This window comes from Ornithorhynchus anatinus, chromosome 17, assembly GCF_004115215.2.
Source record: "Ornithorhynchus anatinus isolate Pmale09 chromosome 17, mOrnAna1.pri.v4, whole genome shotgun sequence".
Lineage (NCBI taxonomy): Eukaryota > Metazoa > Chordata > Mammalia > Monotremata > Ornithorhynchidae > Ornithorhynchus > Ornithorhynchus anatinus.
The window spans coordinates 10,984,356-11,011,352 of NC_041744.1; the positions used below are offsets into that span (position 1 = coordinate 10,984,356).

General features: G+C 47.2%; 1 protein-coding gene across 1 annotated transcript in view; it reads left to right on the forward strand.

Moving 5' to 3' along the window:
• The window catches only part of DYNLL2 (dynein light chain LC8-type 2), a 45,430-nt gene that overhangs the window by 993 nt on the left and 17,440 nt on the right, over positions 1–26,997 (forward strand). Inside the window, exon 2 of the mRNA XM_029082877.2 lies at positions 3,280–3,374. The gene's annotated coding sequence lies outside the window, so the exon portion shown is untranslated. The remainder of the gene's footprint in view (positions 1–3,279; positions 3,375–26,997) is intronic.

Genomic DNA, 26,997 nt, shown 5'->3' on the forward strand with positions numbered 1-26,997 from the left:
CCGAGCCACGCTGTGGAAATAGTAATAATGTTGGTATTTGTTAAGCGCTTACTACGTGCAGAGCACTGTTCTAAGCGCTGGGGGAGATACAGGGGATTGAGGTTGCCCCACGTGAGGCTCACAGTTTTCATCCCCATTTTACAGATGAGGGAACGGAGGCACAGAGAAGTGAAGTGACTTGCCCACAGTCACACAGCTGACAAGGGGCAAAGTGGGGATTCGAACCCATGACCCCTGACTCCCATGCCCAGGCTCTTTCCACTGAGCCACGCTGCTTCTCTTTGGTATTGGTTAAGCATTTACTATCTGCAGAGCACTGTTCTAAGCACTGGGGTAGATCCAGGGTCATCAGGTGGTCCCACGTGAGGCTCCCCGTCTTCATCCCCATTTTCCAGCTGAGGTCACTGAGGCCCAGAGAAGTTCATTCATTCATTCAATTCATTCAATAGTATTTATTGAGCGCTTACTATGTGCAGGGCACTATTCTAAGAGCTGGGGTAGATCCAGCATCATCAGGTTGTCCCACATGAGGCTCCCCGTCCTCATCCCCATTTTCCAGCTGAGGTCACTGAGGCCCAGAGAAGTGAAGTGACTCGCCCACCGTCACCCAGCTGCCAAGATGGCAGAGCTGGGATTCGAACCCATGACTTCTGACTCCCAAGCCCGGACTCTTTCCCATAAGGGAAGCAGCTTGGCTCAGTGGAAAGAGCCCGGGCTTGGGAGCCAGAAGATGTGGGTTCAAATCCCGGCTCTGCTGCTTGTCAGCTGGGTAACTTTGGGCAAGTAGCTTCACTTCTCTGGGCCTCAGTGACCCCATCTGTAAAATGGGGATGAAGACTGGGAGTCCCACATGGGACAACCTGATCACCTTGTATCTACCCCAGCACTTAAAACAGTGCTTTGCACATAGTAAGCACTTAACAAATGCCATCTTTTCACTGAGCCACGCTGCTTCTCTGAACGTCCAAGGCCGTCGCCTCAGCCGTGACTGCAAGCCTATTCATTAGATAGTAATAATTATGGTATTTATTAAGTGCCTACTATGTGCAGAGCACGAGAACATTCCTACCTGATGCTCCCGCGCATCCGGCGGCCCCGAAGGGCAGTGGTAGAACGGTGTTCGGTCGTGGAAGCCGGGCCCGTCGTCACCATCCCCTCAGTTGGCCGCCCCTGGCCGAGGGTGGAGGAAGGAAAGGAGTGTCCGCCCCATCCCCCCAGCCAGGAGGAACCTCCCCACACAAGAATCGGGGCAGGGTGGGCCAGTGGAAAGAACATGGACTTGAGAGCCAGAGGTCATGGGTTCGAATCCCGGCTCTGCCACTTGTCAGCTGGGTCGCTGTGGGCAAATCACTCACTTCTCTGGGCCTCAGTGACCTCATCTGTCAAATGGAGATGAAGACTGTGAGCCTCACGTGGGACAACCTGATGACCCTGTATCTACCCCAGCGCTTAGAACAGTGCTCTGCACATAGTAAGCGCTTAACAAATACCACTATTATTATTGTTATGCCTGGGTGCGGAGCTGACACCCTCGAGGCGCGTTCGTCTCCATGATCCTTGTTCTTTGAGAGATGACCAGCCCCATCTTGCCCGACGGGCAGTGAATCAATTATATTTATTGAGCCCTTACCCTACATCATCATCAGTAGTGTTTATTGAATGCCAACTGTGTACAGAACACTGTACTCAGTGTTTGGGAGGGTACAATAGTTGATGCATATGATTCCCTGCCAAGAGGAGCTTCGTTTAGACGGTGAGCCCATCACTGGGCAGGGATGGTCTCTCTCCATTGCCCAGTTGTCCATTCCAAGCGCTTAGTACAGCGCTCTGCACAGAGTTAGTGCTCAATAAATACTATTGAATGAATGAATGAATGAATTATTATTATTATTTACTTCCCAGATGTCATCATGACCATTATTACTATTCGCTTCACAGATAGCATCATTACTAATGAGCCCGTCACTGGGCGGGGATGGTCTCTATCTGTTGCCGAAATGTACATTCCAAGCGCTTAGTACAGTGCCCTGCACATAGTAAGCACTCAATAAATACTATTGAATGAATGAATGAATACAGTCTTGGCCACTCTAAGGCCCTGGCAAGCCTGACTTCTGGTAGTCCCCACGCCATCTGCCCAAGCCACTTTTATATCTAACAATAATGTTAATAATAGCAATATTTTTGTTGAATTCTTATTATATGGCAAGCACTAGCAGGATGATAATAATAATGATGGTATTTGTTAAGTGCTTACCATGTGCCAAGCACTGTTCTAAGCGCTGGGGTGGGAGGCGATACAACATAAGCAGGTTATCCCACGTGGACTCCCAGTCTTAATCCCCATTTTACAGATGAGGGAACTGAGGCACAGAGAAGTGAAGTGACTTGCCCAAAGTCACAGCTGACAGGTGACAGAGCTGGGATTAGGACCTGCATGGCCTGGTGGAAAAAGCACAGGTCTGGGAGTTGGAAGGTCATGGGTTCTAATGTCGCTTCTGCCACTTGTCTGCTGTGTGATCTGGGCAAATTACTTAACTTCTCCTCATCTGTAAAAATGGGGATTGAGACTGTAAGCCTCAACCCAATTTCCTTGTATTCACCCTGGCGCTTAGTACTGTGGCTGGCACATAGTAAGCGCTTAACAAATGCCACAATCATTATTAATTATTAAGCACTGGAATAGATACAGAATATGCCATAATTTAAGTAGTTATTAAGAGTTTACATTTCGAGTAGGAGATTAAAGTAAAAGTACTTTAAAATTTGTAATCGAATAGAAATCAATACAATTGTATATAACCAAGCGTGCCTATTTACTGAGCCCCTCCTGGATGCAAGAACGTATTAAGCACTGGAAGTCCAAGAGAAGGAAAGGGCACCGTCCTGCTGTCAAAGAGCTCACAGTCTGAGGGAGGAGGAGGCAGATAGACAAAGCAAGATAATGTAAACACGAGTAAAGAACTGAAGATGAATTGAAATATACATAAAGGCTAAGATTGGTTGTGTGTATAAAAGTGCTAAAGGTATGCAGGTAAATCAGAAAGGAGGAATCACAAAACTAAAATACAGTTTGGTGAACTCCTTATGGGGGGAATTCTTTGATAAATATAAATCCACAAATATTGATGGACTGAGGGAATGATGCAGGAAAAGTGTCTATAAGAGTGAGCAACTTGAGGGCATGGGATTTGTCTGCAATTCTGTTTATTTTTTCATATTCTTAAGTGCCAATTTTTTTATGGTAAAGAAAACTTAAAATGCCATATTATTTACTAGGGCCAACGTTCAGATCGCAATAACATTGTGAAGAACTTGCAACAGGGAGGGGAATAACGCAGTGAATTAAACTCTCCCCACCTCATCACCGAAAAGTGAGTAGGAGTAATAAGCATTAATATACTTGAAGTGCTACCAAACAAGGGCTTTAGGTCTTAAAATCTGAAATTTTTCATTCTTAATGCCTGAATTACTGGTATTCAATGCATGTTCACACAATTAGAAACAATTCAGTGTGTAAAGAGATTCCTTTAAAAGGTTTTCTGATCCACTTTGGAGAAACAAAGCATCAAACGGTCACCTCATCATTACCTTCACACTTTCCCTCATTAAAATATATAACCAATATAAGGTGGAGGATAGTTCTCCTTAGCAGTTATTCAGAGCTTCTTGTATTTGTATAATGAGAAAGTGTTCAAGATCAGTTCAGATCAGTTCATTTTGCTGTGGACATCTAGCAACATAAAAATGCCAAACCTTTGAACATATAAAATGTTTATGTCTTCCTTATTTAATGTTTTATTTATCTAAAATTAGGAAAATCAGTTTTTGTAACTGGTAGCTTCATTATTTTTAAAATTTTGCCCTCTTAAGAAACTGTCTCAAATTAATCGTTTCAGAATATTGTAGTTCTGTGATGGTTTAATCTTTGATTTAGTTCTGATATATTCCACATACTGTTCACGTGAAGATTTAAAATTCTAATGTGCAGTTTCATATCGGTGTTAGCCAACAATTGCATAATGTATGGTTCATTTGTATTTTGGAGGCTTTCTCCTTGTATCCTAAATAATTGAGAGTAGACTGTAGACTGTCATCCTCAAAACTATTTATTGAGTAAATTGAGTAACTATTTTGAGCAGAGTGCTGCAAATAAGCACTTTCTCTTGATTTTCAAGGTCTATGAGCAATTCTTGGCAAGATTCCTATCGGGTATAATTCTCTGGAAAAATCCATGACTGCACTTTTTGGAGAAGGTGGAAGATGAGTTTGGGGTAGGATAGTGATTTTGGGGGGACTTTTGTCACATTACTGTTGTAAGATAGATCTAAAGAGCAGAACGAGGGTCTTTTATAATTTTGTAATATAATAAACCTGACAACTTTCCAATTCCTCAATATCCATTCATTCAATCGTATTATTGAGCGCTTACTGTGTGCAGAGCACTATACTAAGCGCTTAGAAAGTACAGTTCAGCAACAGAGACAATCCCTGCCCTCAACGGGCTCACAGTCTAGAAGAGGGGGAGGCAGACATCAAAACAAATATACAGGCATCAATAGCATTAATCACCTAATTGATATCCTTGGTAGTCTCACACTGTTAGATTTGTTTCTCTCCTTTCTTCATAATGAGTCAATTCGGTTGATTTTCTACTGATAAATCCATCCTGCCAGCAGAACATTGTTATAAAGAGAAAGATGTTTTGCATAAAGGATTTCTAGTCAAGAATTTGCCTTTTATCGTCCTCTCCTTCTTGATTCTTTTTTTCAGGAATCAGATTTAAGTTAGTATTGACTATTTCCTAACCAGTGATAAGTAGCTCTAGAAAGTACAAAGGCAATGAATGATGTTTTATCTGCTAAAACACATTCTTAAACCTACTATTTTTTATCTTTTTTTGGTTAGTAAAGCTGTTTGCTAAAAGGTCAACTTGAATACATTACTGATTTTCCTTTATAAAGGAACTGACAGGGTAACTATTATTGTTATTATTATGATTACTCCTATTAATAATAATGGTATTTGTTAAGCACCTACTACGTGCCAAGCACTGTACTAAGCGCTGGGGTAGATACAAGTTAATCAAGTCGAACACACTCCCTGTCCCACAGGGAATTCACAGCTAAGTAAACCCTTTCTGTTTTCAGTTTTAAATGTTTAGGCTTTGGAGTGTTATCAACTTTACTTTTGCAGATGAGAAGCAGTTTGGCCTAGAGGAAAGAGCCCGGACCTGGGAGTCAGAGGTCCTGGATTCTAATTCCCGGCTCCTCCATTTGCCTGCTTGGTGACCTTGGGCAAGTCGCTTAAATTCTCTGTGCCTCAGTTACCTCATCTGTAAAATGGGGATTAACACTGTGAGCCCCATTTGGGGCATGGACGGTGTCCAACCTGATGAGCTTGTATCTACCCCAGCCCCTAGCATAGTGTCTGTCACATAGGAAGGGCTTAACAAATACCATTTAAAAGAAACAATGTATATTTTAGATGTCTTCACTAACAGTCCAACAATATGAAAATCTAACAATATGAAGAATAAATAAATATAGCCAATTGCCAACTTTTCCCTTTAGTAACCTCTTTTGGACCACAGATGTACAAGCAATGTGGCCTAATGGATAGAGCATGAGCATGGGAGTCAGAAGGACCTGGATTCTAATCCCAGCTCCCTGACTTGTCTGAAGTAGGACACTTCATTCTCTGCGCCTCAGTTACCTCATCTGTAAAATGGGGATGTGAGCCCCATTGTGACTGTGACTGTCCAACTTGATTAGCTTGTATCTATCGCAGCACTTAGAATAGTGCCTGGCACGTAATAAGCACTTAACAGACACCATAAAAAAATGAACCCAATCTCTTTGTGACCCTATTGAGATTTATACTTGGCTGGAAGTATGAAGAGTTGGCATCAATTCATGGATGAGAGGTGATAATGAACTACTAGAAGAAAAATTAGGGATGTCACATGGTGCATCCCTAATTGTTAGGATTGGCATCATGAAGGGCAGACAGCATACAAATTCCCCAAACATCCTATTGCTACTGTCAGAAACAGACTATTGGACCGGTTGGATCTTTGGGTCTGACTCAGTCATGACATTTCCACTATTAATTTGTTTTCTGCCTGCACAACTTCCCGTAGTAATTCATTCCATGTGCTTACCACCCTGATAGCAGGAGTTGCAGTGGTAGTATTTATGGAGAGTCCGCTCGGGGCGGAGAGAAGTTTGAAAACACGGAAACGACAGAACAAATTTTCCACCAGACTATGAGCTCCTCAAGGGCGGGGACTGTGTCTACCAGCTCTAGCTTAGTTTCTCAAGCGCTCTTAGTACAGAGACCTGCACAGAGTAAGTGCTCCAAACAGACCACTGATTGATTGACAGTACTATAATAGTAGAATTTATCGAGGGCTACTAATAGGGAAGGCTCTTGGCTCCTTGGCTTGTGGCTAAAATGACAATGTGCTGCAGACACCACTCCACATGTCTCCCATTCGTTTTGGGCTTTTCCTGCTCTTTCTCTCTGCAGTCGGCACCTGCAGTAGTGAAGTCCTCATTGTGGCCAGTAATTTTTATGTTGGAAATGAAAGTTTCACTTGACAATAGTCAGTGATCTGGGAGGCAGAGTGACCTTTAATGGTGTTTGGAACCAAGAAGATATCTGGCTTCTAGTCCCAGCTCTGCTATTGGCCTGCTGTGTGGCTTTTGACTGTCTCTTAATCAATCAATCAAACATATTTATTGAGCATTTACTGTGGGCAGAGCACTGTACTAAGTGCTTGGGAGAGTACAATATAACAGAGTTGAAAGATTGATTCCCTGCTGACAGTAAGCTTATAGCGTAGACCTCTCTGGGACTCAGTTTCCTCATCTGTAAAATGGAGATAAAGTAGATTATGAGCCCTCTGTGGAACTGGGACTGTGTTCAATCTGACAACCTTGTATCTACTTAGTATGTGGTTAATAAGTGCTATCATTATTCAATTCTTATTAATGTTCATCCAACTTCATTCCATTCCCTGGGTGGGAATTTTATTTTTAAATGATATTTATTAAATGCTTACTATGTGACAGGCACTTTGCTAGGCACCTGAAGTAGACACAAATTAGTCATGCTGGGACAAAATTCATGTCCTACATGGGCCTCACTGTCAATCCCCATTTTACAGATGAGGTGACTGAGTCACAGAGAAGTTAACTGACTTGCCCAATTTATGCCCCCCCTTTTGGGTATGAAAATGTAACTCCCACTATAACTTCCACCTTCTGTGAGCCTTTAGTAGAATCTGAAAGAAGAAATGAAATTTTGGGGAGGGTATTTTTATTAGCAATATCTCCTTTGGGCCTGAATCTGCATGACAAGACGCAAATCTCTGGGACTGAAGAGAAGTGTAGGGCTGAAAACTTTAGGGATATTTAGCTGCACTGGGATTCTTTTTTAAGCGAGTGCTTGTTTCACCCTTTGGGGTTGGATCTGTAGGCAAAGCAGTGTATTGAGCTCACTGTGGGCAGGGAATGTGTCTGTTTATTGTTATTGTACTATCCCAAGCACTTAGTACAGTGCTCTGCCCACAGTAAGCGCTCAGTGAATATATTTAAGTGAATGAATGAATGCTTGGGAAGATGCAATACGGTAGAATTGATGGATATGATCTTGGCCCTCTTGGAGTTTACAGTCTAATGGATTAACCTCTTTTCTTCCTGTTGAAATATGCTCAAATGAGCTAAAACCTTCTGCTTTATGAACTCCATCTATCACCTTTTTAAATATAGGGTTTTTTAAATATATTGAGTTGGTACCTTTGCAAGGTTTTCTTGTGGATCTTAATTTTGAATTAGTAACAGAGTATTACTCAGAAGCAGCCAAACTTTGCCCAGACCTGACTTGCTTTAATCTGATAATCACTCTCTCCAGTAGCGGCTGATTCGTGAGGAACAACACTCGAAGGTGATCTGGGGTTCTTATTATTTTTCTTCTTGTTTTTATTAATCATACTTATTGAGTGCTTACTGTATGCGAAGCAACATACTCAGTGCTTGGGAGAGTACATATAACATCAAACGCATTCCCTGCCCACAAAGAGCTCACAGTCCAGAGAGGGAGACAGACATTAATATAAATAAATAGATAAAATAGATAAATTACAGATATATACATATGTGCTGTGGGGAAGAGAGAGGATGAATGAAGGAGCAAGTATGAGCGGCTCAGCAGGGAGTGGGAGAGGAGTGGAAGTAAAAGTGGGAATAAAAGAAGAAGCTTTTAGGATAAAATAATTAGGCTATTTGAAATGTTAGAACTTTTCTCCAGGTAGAAGATTCGGCTTGCAGAGTTTTTTCCTTTGCAAAAACTTGATTTTCTCTTACCGTGGACCAACTCTCCATTATTTTGAGGCTGATTATTCGGACCTGACTTTTCCTCCTCCTCCCTCCCATTCCCCTCTTTTGGCTAATTCACTGCCAAGAAATCAAACAGGAAAAGAGAAAGGAGGTGAGATTTCAACCAGCCCATTTTGCTCTTTGCTCTCAGTCCCAAAGAAAGCCCAAGTGTGGCAGCTATTGATTCAAAGCAGGATGTTGGGTTCATGGTGGAGAGCACTTATGTACTTTATTCCCTCTCTCAGCACTTATGTACGTGGGTATATTTTTATTTGTGAATTCGGTTATTTACTTAGCAATTTCATCCTGGTTTATTTGATGTCTGTATTCTTCCTGCTGCCCACACTACTTGAAATTTTAGATTGGGAGCTCCTTGAGGACAGGGAACAAATGTTCATATTATTGTATTTGTTAAGTGCTTACTGTGCGTCAAGCACTGCTCTAAGCGCTGAGGTAGATACAAGTTAATCAGAGTGGACACAGTCCCTTTCTCATATGGGGTTCACAGTCTAAATAGGAGGGAGAACAGGCTTTTAAGTCCCATTTTACAAATGAGGAAATGGAGGCATGGAGAAATCAAGCAACTTACCCAAAGTCACACAGCAGGCAGTTGGCGAAACCAGGATTAGCACTCATATCCTCTAACTCCAGTCCCGTACTCTTTCCACTAGGCCACACTGCTTCCCCAGAGACATGCTTTGTTTCTGTTGTTCTCTCCCAAATGCTTAACCCAATGCTTCACACTCAGGCTGTGCTTAATGAATGCCACTGACTGATGATTGCTTGTATCCAAGTCCTCCCTGATCCTTGTACTCTCTACATTCAGGTAATTGGAGAGTCTAAAGTTGACTGTGAGTCTCATAAATAACTAGTCACTTCCATCAGTGGGTTTTCCAGTCCAGCCCCAACCCCGTTCCCCCTCCTTCATCCTAGGCGGGAAGCCGCTGGGGCAGAGTCCACAGGGAAATTGGCAAAGAGAAGGGGGATTATTGGAGGGGAACGTGAGCGTGATGGAGGAGGAGGAGCAGAGAAAACAAGTAACCACTGAAAACTCGAGAGATTGGCTTATTCAGGTTTCATATCTCCTCTAGCAGGCTTTCCCCGGCTGACCTCTCATCTCCCCTCGCCTCCACCCCGACTGGTTCCCACCCCCATCACATATCTCATCTAAGTACATATCTTTAAAATCTGTTGCTGCCCCTTACCTGCAATTTCTTTTAGTGTCTGTCTCCCCAGCTAGACCGTTACAGCTTAGCTCCCCAAGGTCAAGAATCTTGTCTATTAACTCTATCGTGCTCTCCAAGCTCTTAGTACAGTGATCTACACCAAGAAAGTGCTACTGGTTGATTGATTCATAGCTATTTTGCTTCTAAATCTTTAGATTATTGTATCTTCTCCTCCTCCATAATCTTTACCTCTCTTTGTGCTCTCACCCTTGTTTGCGTTTATTTTTGTACCAGGCTTTAAAATAACTATTTGCGGGTGTTGAGAGTCATGATGATGGGGTGTTTTTTCCCATTAGCCTCTCTTAGGGCAATTCGCCCTCTTGGTCAGTCAAAGAAGCTGATGATAAAGGTTTAGTCGAGTCTGCAGAGCTGCTTCTGGGTAATTAGGGGATGGGAGATTTCATCAGACTTTTCTCTCTTTCCCGAAGTAACCATCAGAGAATGGCGGTAGGTTTTGAAAACCTCATACTGAACGCACAGCTCCTCAAATCAATCCATTTTTCCTTAACCGATTTAGCCGGGAATGTGGCTACGATTCTTATCTGCTTGCCTCCTGGAGGTGCTAGAAGAGAAAACTGACTGTATGCTGACTGTCAAACAATCATGTAGCCACATCACTAGGCACTTAGAATGCAGAGGGGAGGGCTGGAGTTCTCCAGCGACAGATGCTTTCGCTAGGCAATTTAGAGCTATGATTGGTTGAGAACATTCAAAAATAAAAATAATAGTGGTTTTTGTTAAGTGCTTACTATGTGCCAAGATCTTGGGTAGGGAGTCACGCGGTACAGTGCTAAGAGCTTAGTACAGTGCTCTGCACACAATAAGCACTCAGTAAATATGATTGATTGATTGCTCAAGATAAACAGATAAGAGAAGCAGCATAGCTTAGTGATAGAACATGGACCTGGAAGTCAGAAGGACCTGGGTTCTAATCCCGGCTCCACCACTTGTCTGCTGGATGATCTGGGGCAAGTCATTTAACATCTCTGTGCTTCGGTTACCTCATCTGTAAAATGGGGATTAAGACTGTGGAGTGTAACATGGACTGTGTCCAACCTGATTACCCCTTCACTTAGAAGAATGGTGCCTGGAACATATTAGGTGTTTAACAATTATCATTCAAAAAAAAAAGTTGGACATGGTCTCTGTCTCACATGGAGCTCAAAATCTAAGGGGGAGGGAGAACAGGTTTTTAATCCCCAATTTACAGGTAAGGAAACTGAGGCACAGAGAAGTTAAGTGATTTGCCCAAGGCTACACACAGGACGAGTATCCACTTTTGTATTATCACAGCAAAGATGTTCTTTGGTTATTGATCAATCAGTATTATCATCGGAGCACTTATTGATTGCAGAGTACATTGATAAATGCTGGGGAGAGTACAATTAAGTAAAAATGGGGATTCGATTCTCCTCCTTCCTACTTAGACTGTGAGTCGAATGTGGGACATGGGCTGTGTATAGCCCGATAAGGTTCTATCTAGCCCCGCACTTAGAACAGTGGTTGACATATAGTAAGCACTTAACAAACAGTATTTTTAAAAACAGACTTTCTAACAGCGAGTCCTGTTCTGTGAAATCTCCTTCTGTGGGTGTCATTGGACAGACCCAGCTGATTCATTCGGGGGCTACTTTGGGGCAGTCTTCCCCAGAGGCTGGGGCAATGGATTAAATGACTTCTCGGGGCTCCTTTTCTGCTTAGTGGGATGAATTTGTTTCTCCAGCCAACAGTTCCAAACCCTCAACTTTGATTTCTGAGCGCTCTCTTCAGTCTTCCAGGCCACCCACTTCATCCCTGGCTCCGCTTCTTGTCCCTGAACCAGAGGCAGCAGCTGGTTCTCTTTTTTTATAACATGTGGTATTAATGCTTGCTCGTCTCTTGAGTTTCTGGCTTGTCCTAGGTCAAGTGCCTTGTGACAGCGAGGGCTAGAGGGAAGTTAGTGGAAAGAGCTTGGGCCAGGTTGTCCAGAGGCCCAGGTTCTAATCTAAGTCCCACCACTGGCCTTCTGTGTGACTTTAGGCAAGGCACTTAACCTCTCCTGTGCTCGTATTCCTAACCCTGACCAGCCTTCTCACTGATCCTCTTGCTGGTCATGGGACATCCTGTGAGAGAGTGCTGTGGTTCAGTGCACACAGCTGGAAAACAGCTCAAAAGCAAAATCCTGCTGTGAGTGAGGCAGCATGGCCTAGTAGATAGAGTATGGACCTGAGAGGCAGGAAGGAGGGAACAGTTAGTGTGCCAAGCACTGTACTGAGCATCGAGGTGTCTACAAAATAATCAGGTTGGATGTTTACAGTCTAAGTAGAAAGGAGAACAGGTATTTTATCCCCGTTTTACAGATGAGGAACTGAAGCACAGAGAAATTCAGTGACTTGCTCAAGGTCAACTGGCAGGCAAGTGGCAGAGCCGGTATTAGGACCCAGAACTTCTGGCTCCCACTTCTGTGCTCTTTCTACAAGGTCAGACTGGTTCGAAAAGGCCAGAAAGCATTCTTGGAGGGCCCACTCTATGGAGAGGAAGGTGGTGAGATGCAGGGGTCCTCTCTGCCGAAGACCTCCCCTCCCCTACTCCACATCCCCAGACCAAAACCTTTTGGATACTCCAACCCAGACCCTGGTTTTCATGGAAGGTTCAACTCCAAGAGACAGAGTCCTCCTGCCCCCAGGAAGCCTGGGAAAGCAGAGTTGAAAGGATGCCATTCTCCTGGAGAATGATCATATTTGCTCATTTCTTTGCACCTTGATTGCTGCAGTCCCCCAAGCAGAATTTTCCCAGAGCTTGTCTTCACAAATGCTTGGAGTTCTTCAAACCCGGGACTGGGTTCTGCACCTGAAAAGGGGGCACAGACAGGTTCACGCCAGCCCTGGGCGTTGTTCTTTTTTTATGGTATTTGTTAAGCGCTTACTATGCACCAGGTACTGTACTAAGAAGGCGCTGGGGTAGAGATGAGATAATCAGGTCGGACACAGTCCAGGTCCCACATGGGGCTCACAATCTCAGTCCCCTTTTTACACAGATGAGGTAACTGAAGAACAGACAATAATAATAATCATGGTATTTGTTAAGCGCAGGTCCAGGGACGGTCAGCTCAGCAACCAGCTCCCTTCTCCCTCCAACCGTCGCTGGAAAACACTCCATCGGCTTCTGCATTTCTTCTTGCTAAAACAAAAGCTCCTCATCTTTAACTTCAAGGCCTTCCTCTACTTAAAGGCCTAGTGGAAAGAGCATGGTTCTTGGAGTCAGGGGGCTGGAGTTTTAATCCCAGATCCACCCTTGCAGAATTTGCAGTCGAGAAGAGCTGAACCTAACAAGTCATTCACAACCCCACTGGCAGAATTATTACTTCTTAAATTTTCCATGTTTTCCACTATGCCACGAGAAGCAGCGTGGCCTTTTGGCTAGAGCACGTGCCTGGGTGTCAGAAGGACCTAGATTCTAATCCCGGCTCTGCCAGTTATCTGCTGGGTGACCTTGGGCGAATCACTTCACTTCCCTGGGTCTCAATTACCTCCTCTGTAAAATGGGGATGAAGACTGTGAGACCACTGTGGGACAGGGACTCTGTCCAACCTGATTAGCCTGTATCTATCCCAGTGTTTTAGAACAGTGCCTGGCACGTAGCAAGTGCTTACGAAATACCAGTAAAAAACCCCAAAAAACCTCCGCTCGGTGAGAAGGCAGCAGGTCTGAGCCCTCCACTGCAGAGCACTTCCTTCTTTTGAGTTGGTAATTATAATTAAAAACGGGAAAATTGGCTTAGCTGTTTCTGATTTCCCGGAGCCCTGAGTGACGAGGAATCACATATGTGGCTTTCCGATCCAGCCATTTTTGACTTTGCCTGCTTTCTGCAGGGCAGAGTGGGTCTCACCACCTCTGCCAAAGTCATTTCCTTCCGTGGGCAAAGGCTTTGTCCTCTGCTCCTTTGATCAGACTGAAGGAGAAGCCCCCCGGTACCTTCTAGGTTTCTTCATTTTCTCCCGAGTTCCCCCTGGGTGGAGAAATATGGGAAAATGCCAGTATGAGGAAGGGAAAGAGGAATCAAAACCTTCACTGGTCTCGGCAGCTCCGGTGCCTGTTTTTCCGCCCACGGTTCTTTTTTCTTTCCAGCCCCCACGTTCTTTCCCACTGTTTCCTCCCTAATTGTTTTTCCTTACCTTGAAGCCAACGGCCCCAGGAGCCCATAGGGCCTCTCCTTTGGGGAACAAAGAAGGACTGGAGCAGCAGGAAGAGCCGCAGGAGGAAGAGGGTTCTGCCAGGAGCCCTCTGGGGCCTGCTCCACGGTTGGAGGACACATTCCTGCTGGCCTCCTGCAGAGTATTCATTGAGCAGGAAATGAGCAGCACGAGTTCAATGGAAGCAATCAGGCCAAATGAATCTGCAAATAGACCCTACTGGGCACGAGGCACTTACATCACTGAGAGAAAGGGAAAATGCTCAAAATTGAGAACACCCCTTCTCTCTGCATGTTGATAAAGAAGGGCATGTGGGCCTCTGCCAAACCATCTTTGGAAGGGACTATGAATGTAACCATCTTGGGAACATCATTCCTGAGAGCTAAGTGAAGGAGGTTGGAGGAGAACAGCGTGGCCTAGCAGAAAGAACATGTGGCTGGGAGTCAGAGGACCTGGATTCTAATTCTGTCTCCACCACAAGCCTTCTGTACGACCTTGTGCAAGTCACTTCACTTCACTGGGCCTCAGTTCCCACATTTGTAAAGAGGGAATTCAATCCCTGTTCTCCCTCCCTCCCTAGATTGTGATCCCTGTGTGGGACAGAGACTGTGTCTGAACCGATTATCTTGTATCTTCCCCAGCATAGAACAGGGTTTGATGCATAGTAATGCTTAACAAATATTTTTATGATTACTTCCATGTGGGAAGACCATCATATTGAGAACACCTTGAGGATGGTTTAGAAGGAGCATCTGCTCCTGTGTTTGTAGCTTTGCCTTTAGGGAAAGGTGTGACTCTCCCCTGGTTGCTCCACACAGTAAGCACTCAATAAATGCGAATGACTGATTGTATCTACCCCCAACATTTAGTACAAGGTAACAAATAGCACAATTATTATTAATAAGCCACAATAACAATGACAAGGTTGATCTTTGGAATGTCCTTCTCCCCTTTTAGTTCTATAAAATGGCTGAGAGCAACTTTCCTCAACACCCCAAAAAACTCTTCCGTCTAATGTTCAGACCTCAGGAAATACACCTTGTACACAGGAATAATAATAATAATAATAACGATACTTGGCTAGTGCTTACTATGTGCCAAGCACTGTTCTGAGCACTGGGGTAGATTCAATTAATCAGGTTGGACACAGTCCCTGTTCCACTCAGAGCTCACACTTTTAATCCCCATTTTACAGATGAGGCAGCTGAGGCACGGAGAAGCTAAGTGACCTGCCCACGGTCACATAGCAGACACATGGTGAAGCTGGGATTAGACCCCAGGTACTTCTGACTCCCAGGCCCTTGCTCTATCCACTAGGCAACACTGCTTCTTAACAGGAACATCAAGCCAGGGAGTGTTAATTATCACGGTGCTCGATCCTGGCAGGTGCAGCTCTAAACACTGAGGCTTCCTTTCTCCTCCCCTGTAGTGAAACCCTGCAAGATTGATTCTTTATCTCAGCCACAGCCCCTTGGTGGTCGTCCTGGGTCTGGGCAGGGGGACCTGGGAGGGGACGGGAGCTCTGAAAACAGGTTCCAATCCTGAGAGAAACCGGGAATGGATTGGTGAGTGAAGAGAGGTGTTGGTGCGGGCCTGGGGGGGTTCATTCATTCATTCATTCAGTAGTATTTATTGAACGCTTACTATGTGCAGAGCACTGTACTAACTAAGCTCTTGGAATGTACAAATCGGTAACAGATAGAGACAGTCCCTGCCCTTTGACGGGCTTACAGTCTAATCACAGGCTTACAGTGCTGTGGATTCTCAGAGCATCTCATTAGTCTGTAAATGGCAGTTGGCTAGGATGGCACTGATGATCTAAGTGAACGGAGATTTGCTTGGACTGGCCTCTGCCCAACCTTTCTTCAAAAAGTAACTCTTTGCTCCCCTGAGGTAGGGGACCAGAGCAGGGGACTGAAGCAGGTACCTGGAAGTAGGATCAAATGTGGGGAGAGGAGAGGGTTACCCTGGGGATGTATGTGTGGGGTGTCTGAGGCAGGCTGGGACATTCAGTGGTTAGAACAGGGCTGGCTGCCACGGGTCCCACTTTGTATTTGCGCCAGGGCATGTGGGGGATGTGAATACTTGGGAATAGCTGGCTAACCCTCCAAACTGGGAGTTTGCTGGATATCTGCTATGGAGATTAAGACGCCCACGTATAGAATTGTTTCCTTTCGCTGTTAGAGCCCCAGGCTCGGCTGCTGCCAAATCAGAGGAGCGAAGGAACAGACCTGGCCCAGGTGAAAATCCCAAACCAATCCCAATCCCGAGACAAAGAGCCCGTCCCCCCGAGCGCACCTGATGGGGGCTTCCGTGGAGCTAAAGCCAGCCCCACCAGAGGGCAGAAATCATGCCTCATGTCCTTCCTGTCCCCTGGCCCTACATTCTGCCCATCGAGAGAAAGGAGTCGGGCCCATCCTCAGCTGGATTCCTCTCCTCCAGCTGTGGTGATGATCTCAGGACCCACTCTACTTCCCCCTCCCCGCTCTCCACTTCCCCCTCCCCGCCCCCTCTAGGGCTGGGCACCCCAGGGCCCACCATGCTGAAGCCAGATGAGTGCCGGGAATGCGCTCTGCAGCCAGCCATCTGCAGAATCCTGGGCAAGTCTGGAACCCGGTATCCAGGAGTGGTCCCGGGCTACCTGCATCCGTCCAACCAGGGGCAGATGGAGGGTGGTCCTGGAGTAGATGCGTTGCCGCAGGAGGTGGGGGTGTGGGGGGGACAGAGGGCTTGGCCTCCCCTCTGATCCCCAACCCTCAACCTCTCCACAAAGGGGGAAGCCTGGACGGGCCCGTTGTCCACTCTCCCCAAGAATGGAACGGGGCCTGAGGTGGCCAGTACTAGTGGGGTAATCTGACCCCCCTTTTGCAAGTGCCACCTTCAGAGATGAAGTGACTTCAGGCTGGAAGGGGCTATGAGAGGTCACCTGCTCTACACTCCTGCCTTGGTCCTGGCCACACCTAAGCTGATTTTATTCCTCCCCCAAGGAGATCCCACCCCTCCCCAGATCAGTGCTTCAGGGCTCAACCCTCATAATATCTGTAGGGAAGTCTTTCCTTGGGTCTAACTTGAATCCTTCTCCTGCAGCTCCAGGCTGCTTCCTCTTGTGGAGATGGAGATCTTTTCTCCTGGCCCATGTGCCCTGAGGCGATCCAGCCCTACCAGAGGAGTCTGGGGTAGTTAGTCCTGGTTCCGGATGGCATTCGGGGACACATAGGCCAGGCTGGACCCCCTCAAAAGCCAACACCAACCCCCAGGCTTGGAGGACTGCAATGGTAGGGTGGGGTGGAGAAGTGGATGGGGGGCGGATCACATCCTTTGTCAAGCTTTGGCATTCCTGGATTCAACTTTCCCCTCTGTGCTACCCCTTCCCTTGCCCCCTGTCACCCACTAAATTTTCTGGCCAGGCTGCCGACTGAATCCCGTGATGTTTTTCCCTTTTTCCTTCTCCCTTCCCCTCTCTCTCTCTCTCTCTCTCTCTCTCTCTCTCTCTCTCTCAGAGGTGTTGATAGTAACAACAGTAAAAGGCTGCCAAGTTGGAGAGAGAACAAAGTCGCCGAGCTGAGAGAGGGCGGCAGGAAAGGCGGGTGGATTGGTGGAGAGGGAGAGAGAGTGCGAGCTGGGAAAGAGCCACTGTTTATCCTGAAACGAAAGGGTTGTTCTAGTACCATCAGCCACCGGCGGTGCCTTGGATTAGGATGAGGGCAGAAGGAGGCCTCTGCTGTTGCTCAGGCAGATGCCCGAAGAGGGAGCCGGCCGGGAGAGTGGGTGGCTTCCAGCCTGGGAGGCGTGGGTGAGGCCGAGGGGCCAGGGCGAGGCCGAGGGGCTAGGTTGGGGCTCTGCCTACTAGGTGTGCCACCCACTGCCTTGCTCAGACAGACTCGGCCAGGTTGGGCATGACCGCCTCCTCTCAACGGGCATTCCTGGGTAGTGGTTGGGCCAAGGCAGGACCCGGTCTGTTTCGGCTGCCGCTCCCTGGCCGGCCCGTAGCCTGCAGGGCTAGAGACCCAGCCCTGAAGTCGGGAGTCCTGGGGAGGATCATTGGCTCCCTCCCCAGGAGAGGCAGGCGATTGAGCCTGCAAAGAACTTCCAGGGGTCACCTCATCCATCCCCCTGCCTCTACCCAATCCACGCGTAGAGGGCCGGGGAAGAGAGGGTGTCTTTTTTAACCTTAAAGCGCCTCCCTCTAATCTTTAAGTTCGTTGAGGTGGGGAACATGTCTACCAGCTCTCTTGTATTATACACTCCCAAGTGCTTAGTTACAGTGCTCTGCATTCCATAAGCACTCAGTAAATACTGTTGATTACTTGACTGATCCAGGGAAAAAAGAATCCTTGACTTCCAGGGGTCACGGTCTCAGCACCTCTCCCCTTTCCCTGCCATTGCTTCTTCTTATTCTGGACCGGCTAGAAGACAGAATTCTGGAGTTTGGCTTCTGCCTTTTTCTCCAGGGTTACCTCTTGCCCAGAGAGTTGAGTGGGGACAGCAGGATCATCGTGACTGGGCACCCACGGATCACTAACGTGGGGTCTCCTGGAGTCTGTGACGTCTCTGGCACTTAGAGGGGCAGACTGAGGGCCGGCATCTCTGCCCAGCACCCTCTCCAGGGGTGGGCAGATGGGATAGAGTTGCCCGCAATTCTGGAAGGTCCTGGGAGTCTTAGAGACCCCATGTCTGTGCTTCAGTTGCCTCATCTGTAAAATGGGGATTAAGAGTGTGTGCTCCGTGTGGGACAGGGATTGTATTCGACCTAATTAATTAGAGACAATCGACTGTATGTGGGATATGCCACAATCGGGTGAAGGTGGGGAGGCTGCCCAGCCAATCAGCTAAAGAGAAGGGCTGGGAATATGGAGGCAGCTAATGAACTGCCAAGAAGGAGGGTCTGCAGCTTTAATGACTGTGGCTAGGACTTGGGAGGGTTGGTCTCCCCCTTGGTGTGTTGAAGTTGGTGACTGGCCCTCCCTGACTTTTAGCTCATGCTCCCGCGCCACTACCTGCCCTCTTTGGGAAGAGGAGTTCATCTGAGAACTGAACATCAGGACCTGTGGAGAGAGAATGCAAAAGATGAGACCCCCACCCCACACTCTGTTCCCTTGGCATGGGAAAGAGGACCTGGTTTCTAATTCCGGCTCTTCTACCTGCCTTCTGTGGGACCTTAATCAAGTCACTTCACTTCTCTGAGGCAGTTTCCTCATCTGTGCAATGGCAATTTAATACCTATTTTCCCTCCTGCTTAGACTGTGAGTCCCATGTGGGACAGGGACCATGTCCAATCCAGTTGCGATGAACCCACCTCAGCACTTAGTACAGTGCTTGGCACAGAGTAAGTGCTTAACCAGTACCACGATGATGATGACGACGATGATTATTGTAATCCGATGTGGAAGTGAGCAGCTTGCCCGGAGACAAACAGGACCAACTTGAGAAGCAGCATGGTCTGATGGAAAGAACACAGGTTTGCGAGTCAGAGGACCTGGGTTCAAATTCCAGTTCTGCCACTTGCCTCCTTAGCGACCTTGGTCAAATCACTTTCTATCTCAGTTTCCTCATCTGAAAAGAATGGAGATTCAAGACCTGACCTCCCTCCTAGACAGTGAGGTCCAAGTGGGTCAGGGGCTGTGTCTGACCTGATTATCTTGCATCTACCCTAGCGCTCGCTCACTATTTGCTTGGCCCATAGTAAGCACTTAACAAATACCACAATTATCATCCAACCTCGTACGCGATCCCAGACCTGAAGGAACTCAGATGTGGGTGGAAAGAAATCAGGCTGTATTGCAAGCAAGGACTTGCATCCAAACAGAAACTCTCCTTCTTGTCACCGTCCGGCCTGTGCCAAGTTCCTGGGCTAGAGAAGAGCAGGGAAGAATTTTGCTTCCTGATTGATTGATTTGATAACATCTGATTCGAATCCCAATGGAGTAAGAGGGTGCACTTTAATGACAACCATTAGGGAAACAAATTTAGCAACCCGCCGAGGGGGGCTCATTTTCTGGAGGACCCCCCCCCCCCAGCTTCTGCTTTCCCAGTGGGGCCAGATGAACCTGACCCCTACCCTTAGGGCACTTAGTTCTGGGGAAGAGGAGGCTGAGGGCAGTGGGGACTCTGGTGCTAAGCACTTGGAAGGGTCTCAAGGTGAGATGATGACCAGTCAGTTTCCATCTCCGGAGAGGACGGAATAATCGATGGTATTTATTGAGCGCTTACTATGTGCACAGCACTGTACTAAATGCTTGAAAGAGTTCAAAATAACAAGAATCAAGAAAGAAAGACCTTATTTGCAGTGGCAAGAGTGAAGTTAGAAACCAGGAGATGCTTTCTGGAACACTTTAGAATGGGCAGCTGCAGGAGAGTGGAGAGCCTTTTTTATTCAAGGGGAGCTTTTAGAATGTCAGGCCCCATTGACTTGACCCCACCACTTACCTCTTGTGTGACCTTGGACAAGTCACTTCACTTCTCTGTACTTCAGTTTCCTCATCTGGAAAATGGGGATTCATAACCTGTTCTCCTTCTTCACAACCTGTTCTCCTTCCTACTTAGACTGTGAGTCCCATGTGTGACCTGATGATGTATCTACCCCAGTACTTAATACAGTGCTTGGCATAGAGTAAGCGCTTACCAAATATTATTATTATTTTTTTTTTTATTGAGGCGGGTTAGGTGCGATTCTCCCTCAAAGAATTGACCCCGCCGGTTACCCTGCTTCTTCTGCTCAAGCTGCTCGCCCAGCCTGGAGCTCCTTGCTTTCCCTCCACATAGACTGCCAGACCGTAACTCTTCCCATCTTCAGAGCCCTCCTAAAATCCCATCTCTTCCAAGAAATCTTCCATGATTAATTCTCAACACCTTGTCGTGTCACCCCATCTACCACTTTGGCAGTTATGTATGTATACCCATCTTCAGCTTTTACGTGCATATGCATATTCAATTGCAAATTCTGATATTTCAGGCAGACATATTCACTCTTCAGAGGTCTATCTGATTGCCATTCTTCCAACTGCTCGTACTATTTATAATAACTTTAGCCGGTCCCTCTCCCATTAGATCGTAAGCTTCACGTGGGCAGGGAATATGTGTTTTGCTTCTCTTGTACTTTTCCATGCACTCAGTACACTGCTCTATCATGGAATGATGGATTGGAAGCTTGGGTTTGGCCTGGAAGGTGCTAGAGGACTCCTCCAGGCTGAAAGCTTTGTAACTCAGACCTTCCCGGCACCGTCCAGGCAAAGGCAACTGGGATTGGGGGGTCTGCAATGGAGGCGAGAAGCAGCGTGGCTCAGTGGAAAGAGAACGGGCTTTGGAGTCATAGGTCATGGGTTGGAATCCCAGCTCTGCCACTTGTCAGCTGTGTGACTGTGGGCAAGTCATTTAACTTCTCTGTGCCTCAGTTACCTCATCTGTAAAATGGGGATTAAGACTGTGAGCCCCAACGTGGGACAACCTGATTCCCCTGTGTCTACCCCAGCGCTTAGAACAGTGCTCTGCACATAGTAAGCGCTTAACAAATACCAACATTATTATTAGGTCCTGGTCCCCACAGTGACCCCCTTCTGCAGGACCCTACTGCAAGACAGGGAAGAGCCCTGAGGGGCCACCAAAGGTGATTTTAAATTAATTAAGTGCTTGCTTGGCGCCAAGCACTGTACTAAGTGCCGGAGTAGATGCAAGAAAATCAGGTTGGACATTGTCTCTGCCCCTCATCGGGCTTACAGTCTAAGTAGCGGGGAGAACAGGTGTTTCATCGCCATTTTGCCGATGAGGGAACGGAGCACAGAGCCTGGCTGAAGGTCATAGAGCGGGCAAGTGGCAGAGCCCAGGTCCTATGACTCTCCGGCTAGGGTCCTTTCCACTAGGCCACATTGATTCTCTCTCCACTCAGGCATCTGTCCCCACCATCCTCTCTCTGGGGGCCCAGCTGGCCTCTCCTTTGGAGCCAGACTTGCCTGCCTGCCCGCTTCCCTCCACCATAGACAGAATGTGGCTTTTCAGCTTTCTTCCAGCTGCCCCGGGCCTGCTAAGAAAACACCGTCTGCTTCATCCGCGGCCGGTCTCCCACGGCGGCAGCCTCCGCGAGCAGGCTGGCAGCGGCAGAGCTGGAGGTGCAGGCTATTGGGGTCCTCTTCCTGCATCGGGCAGTGCTTTGCCACTCACTCACCCGTGCCCCAACCCATTGGCCTCCTGGGCCTCAGTCTCTCCGCTTGGATGAGGAGTCTCCTTAGAGCAAGTGGTCTCCCTGAGCTCTAGCTGGGAGAAGAAGTAGGACGCATTGAACAGATCACCACATTTTTCCACCTGCTTGTTTCCCCCCCCCAACCATCCCTCCCCCTCCACCCCCTCTCCCAAGAGGTTCCTGAAGAGTAGAACAAAGGAAACCAGCCTTCCATCACCCACCTGGCATCTGTCAATTACTCATCCTGGGCCAGGGAAAGAGGGGCTATTTGTAAAATTGGGTTAAGTACAGCTTGGGGGTTTAAACTGCAGCTTAAGGGATTTGGGTTAGACATAAAGAAGGATTTCCAGACAGTGAGGACTGTTACAGAGTGAAAAGCTTGACGGTCAAGACCAGGACAGCGCCTACCCAGGAGATCTCCCCTGATGGGAGAAGGGTTCACCAATCTGGGATGGTTTCGATGTAGTCTGACCTAGAATTGCCAAGACGGACTGATCCCTGACATTTCTGTCCATGCTGAACCTCTTTCATTCTCTGAGTTAAGCCTGGGCCAGCTCGCTCTTTCTAAGGAAGCCATGGGTGGGAGGATGGAGACTCTTTATTGGTTGATAAGGTCATCTGCTCTGCTCTATCACAGCTTTCCCAAGATCCTCCCAAAGATCTTTCGGAACAGAAAGAGGACTACCCCTAGACTCTCTGGGTCCCAGCCATTTGCATCCACCTCCACTCCAACTTCATCCGTCCTCCAGGGGTTCTTGCCCAATCCTGCTTGGAGCAACTGCTCCCCATTCCACAGAGGGCGGAGGTCCCTTTGGCAGGGAGGGGTCACCGGGATAAGTCAGGCCTTTATCTCTTGCCAAATCTGCAGGCACTCTTGGGTGTCCCAAGACCAAAGGAGAAAGGATTTAGGGCCTTGTTTGGCTCCTGGAAGCCTGGCGCCCTGCTCTGGCAGGCTGGCGGCTCTGGCTCCGTCCTGGGGCACAGACTGCTGGGGTAGGAGGGAGGCAGGGCCGAGGTACTTGTGGGGACATCCCTCCCAATGGGAAACCTGGCCTGGGGACGTTGCATTCAGGAGGGGTCCCCAGATTTCTAAAAGTCCTTTCCCCTCCTGAGGACCATTTAGCCGGAATCCCCCTAACTCCCAATCCGGGAAGATTTGGCTTTCCCCTCTGACCATCTGGGTTTTCTTAGGTTTACTCATCAGGGAATGTATCCCACCCCTACCTTTCCAGAGCCTCTGGCCAAGAGGAGGTATCCCCTTCCTGTTGGGAAGTCATCCCGCCTTGAACAGATTGTCTCAGTCCCAATCCAAGTGCCCCCTCAGCACTAAGGTACTTACCCCTCCCATTCCACATGGCGCTTATGTACATCTCCTTCTACTCATTTGGTTCCCTAACTTGTAATTTACTTATTTTAATGCTTCTCTCTCCTACGGGACTGTAAATTCCTTGAGGGCAGGGATCCTGTCTAATAATAATAATGATAATGGCATTGAAGCGCTTTTTATGTGCAAAGCACTGTTCTAAGGCCTGGGTTAGATACAAGATAATCAGGGTGTTCCACGTAGGGCTCACAGACTTCATCCCCATTTTACAGATGAGGGAACTGAAGCCTAGAGAAGTTAGGTGACTTGTCCAAAGCCATCCAGGTGACAAGTGACAAAAGTGGGATTGGCACCCACGACCTCTGACTCCCAAGCCCAGGCTCTTTCCACTAAGCCACGCTGTTTCTCCACTTACTCCATCGTACTCTCCCAGCACAGAGTTCCGAATTCTGCACGCACAGAACGCTCAATAAATTCTTCTGGTAGATAGATTCTCCAGGATCTGTGGACACTGCTACTTTAATGAGCAGGAACAAGACCTTCCAATCTGGATCTTTTAAGTGTACATTACTTGTTCTACCTCCCATTCACAGTATTTGTGACTAATATGTAACTACTGGCTTTCCTATTAATGTGAACTCCTTGAGGGCAGGGAATGTGTGTCTTGTTCCTGTTGTACTCTTCAGAGGGCCTAGCACAATGCTCTGCATTCAATAAGTGCTCAATAAATACCACTAAAGAATAAGAATAAAATGAATCAAATAATAATAATAATTACTGTGGTATTCGTTAGGCACTTTCTCTGTTACACTCTACTATTTCCCCTCTCCCTAATCCAATTTAATGTCTGCTTCCCTCTGTAGACTTAAGCTCCTTGAGGGCATCTACCAGCTCTGTTGTATTGTATTTTCCCAAGTGCTTAGTACAGCGCTTTATACACAGTAAGCGCTTGTAAATACCATTGATTGATTATTGAGTAATGAGCACCATACTAAGAGCTGGGATAGATATGTGATAATCCCTGTCCCACAAAGGGCTCACAGTCTAAGAAGGTGGGAGAACAGGTATTGCATCCTCATTTTTTAGGTGAGGAAATTGAGGCCCAGAGAAGTGAAGAGACTTGCCCAAAGTCACACAGCAGACAAACGACAGAGCTGGGATTCGATCCCAGATGCTCTGATTCACAGGCCCGAGCTTTTTCCACTAGGCCACGCTGTTTGGTTGAGTTCTAGGATGTGGATTTGGGAATAGCAGACCGGGCTTTTTTTCTCTTGAGGCTCTATGATTCACGTTTATGACAGCGTCCTGTCCTAAGGTATCAGCAGAAGAAAGAGGAGAGAAATTCATTGAAAAACACAAGAGAGAGTGCAAAATCCAGAAAAATCTTGTAATTACCCATTACCTCTCCTGCCTGGTTTCACCTCGTTGTGACCTGGAGAGAGGATTTCGGAGCTAGAGAATGGAAAGTCAGGATTAGCTTTGGGTTCAGGGATGGCAGACAGGAAAGTTATCCAAAATACCGAATTACCCAGGATCCTGAGGTTTATTCTGATAGCCCACTCACCCCCCCACCCCCACACATCCACCCCCCCACACAAAACCAATCTAGGGCAATGATATTGAAGCCATGGAGGTGGAGATGCTTGGCCCACAACTCTCACTTTCAGGGTGAGGCAGCCAACCCGGAGCCCAAAACTCACTATTGGGCTTCTAGAGCATTGGTGGTTTCTGCTGCTAACAGGCCCTGAGGTACTCCACCATGCACCTCTATACTCCTAAAGTGGGTTAGGCATTTTGAGAGTGTGAGTAATGTAGAAAACATCACTAAAGGGTGTTAAACTGATTTAGCACCTTCCAAATGATGGGGAGCCACACTGGTGCTTTTTTCCTTGGGGCGGGGGGGTAGAAGTGAAGGGGGGGCTGGGCTCCCCTGCTTCTTGGGTTCCATGGAACCTCCCCACCTTTCTCTGCTCACCTGACTTCTCGACTCTCATCCCCAGCCTCTTCTGCACTGACCCCCGATGTCTGTCAGACTGAATCAACAGGCCCTCTGGATCCCCTGGGGTTCCCTACCAGTCCGGTCCTGCTCTCTTTTCTCTGCCCCCACCGGACCCCCTCCACCTAGGCTGTGTCGGGAACCTCCCGATTAGGTTCACACTTGGTTTGCAGCTTTCATTCCATGATCTCCAGTTGATGGATAAAGACAGTCTCAGCAAACTCCATTTCCCCAATGACTGCTCCACTTCCCCCACCACTTCCCAACCCATGAGGGCTACTAGGTTTCAGTGTGACTCTCCAAGGAGAGGATGAAAAATACCCAAAGGCCTGGGTCTGCTCTCAGCTGGAGGTAGGTGAGAGGGAGTGGAGGTGCAGCTCCATGGAATTTTCCAAACTCTCACCCCAACTCAAGAACCAGGGTGGCCTAGTAGAAAGAGCACAGGCTTGGGAGTCAGAGGACCTGGGTTCTAAATCCTGGTTCCTCTACTTGTCTGCTGTGTGACCTTGGTGGATGAGTCACTTAAACATTTCTGGACCTTAGTTACCTCATCTGTAAAATGGGGCTTAAGAATATGAACCCTATGTGGGACATGGACTGTCAGCCTGATTAGTTTGTATCTCCCCTAGTGATTGGTTTGTATCTACCCCAATACAGTTCCTGGCACCTAGTAATAATAATAATAATAATAATGATAACTGTGATATTTGTTAAGAGCTTACTACGTGCCTAGCACTGTTCTAAGTGCCGGGGTAGATACAAGCAAAACGAGTTGGACACAGTCCCTGCCTCACGTGGGGCTCACAGTCTTAATCCCTAGTTTTCAGTTGAGATAACTGAGGCATAGAGAAATAAAGTGACTCACCCAAGGTCACATAGCAGACAAGTGGCAGAGCTGGGATTAGATTCCATGACCTTCTGACTCTTAGGCCCGTGCTCTATTCACTAGGCTATGCTGCTTCCCAAGTGCTTAACCAATACGATTAAACAAAACAAAACTGTCAGGAAGGCCAGCTTTGGAATGCAGTCATGAAACTGGAATTGGGGGTAGAAGAAAACCTCATGGTCTCACTGACCCCTACAACTGCAGGCCTGGAAAGAGAAAGAGAACTACCTTGAAGACTAGAATTCCCCAAAGTGAGCAACTCTAGCTGGGGGTCATCCAACCAAACCCTAATTGAACTCATCAATAGAGTGAGGGTCATGGTGGCTCACCCTTTGTTGAGCTATCAAATGGCCTTTACGCCTCTGTTGAAAGCCCTCCCTGGCTCTCTGCCCAGCCCTAGTCAAGCTGGGAGAGCACATGCAGGATGACGGTATCCTTCATCTTCAGAGTTGATACTCCTGGTAGTCACTTACTCTTTGGACTGGGGAGAGGGGCCAAAAAGATTGAAGTGATCCACTGTTCCTTCCTTTTATTTTTAATGGTATTTGTTAAATTTTTACTATGTGCCAGGCACTGTATTAAGTGCCGGGGTAGATACAATCTAATCAGGTTAGACACGGTCCATGTCCCACATGGGTCTCACAATATTATTCCCCATTTTATAAATGAAGTAACCAAGGCACAGAGAAGTGAAGTGACTTACCCAAAGTCAGGCAGAAGACAAGTGGCGGAGTCTTGATTAGAACTCGGATCCTAACCCTTCTACGCTAGTCAGCAAAAAGCCTGATTTTTGATTCGTAGTTGCCGCTACTGCTTGCAGAGCCTGCTTCCTTGTCTCGC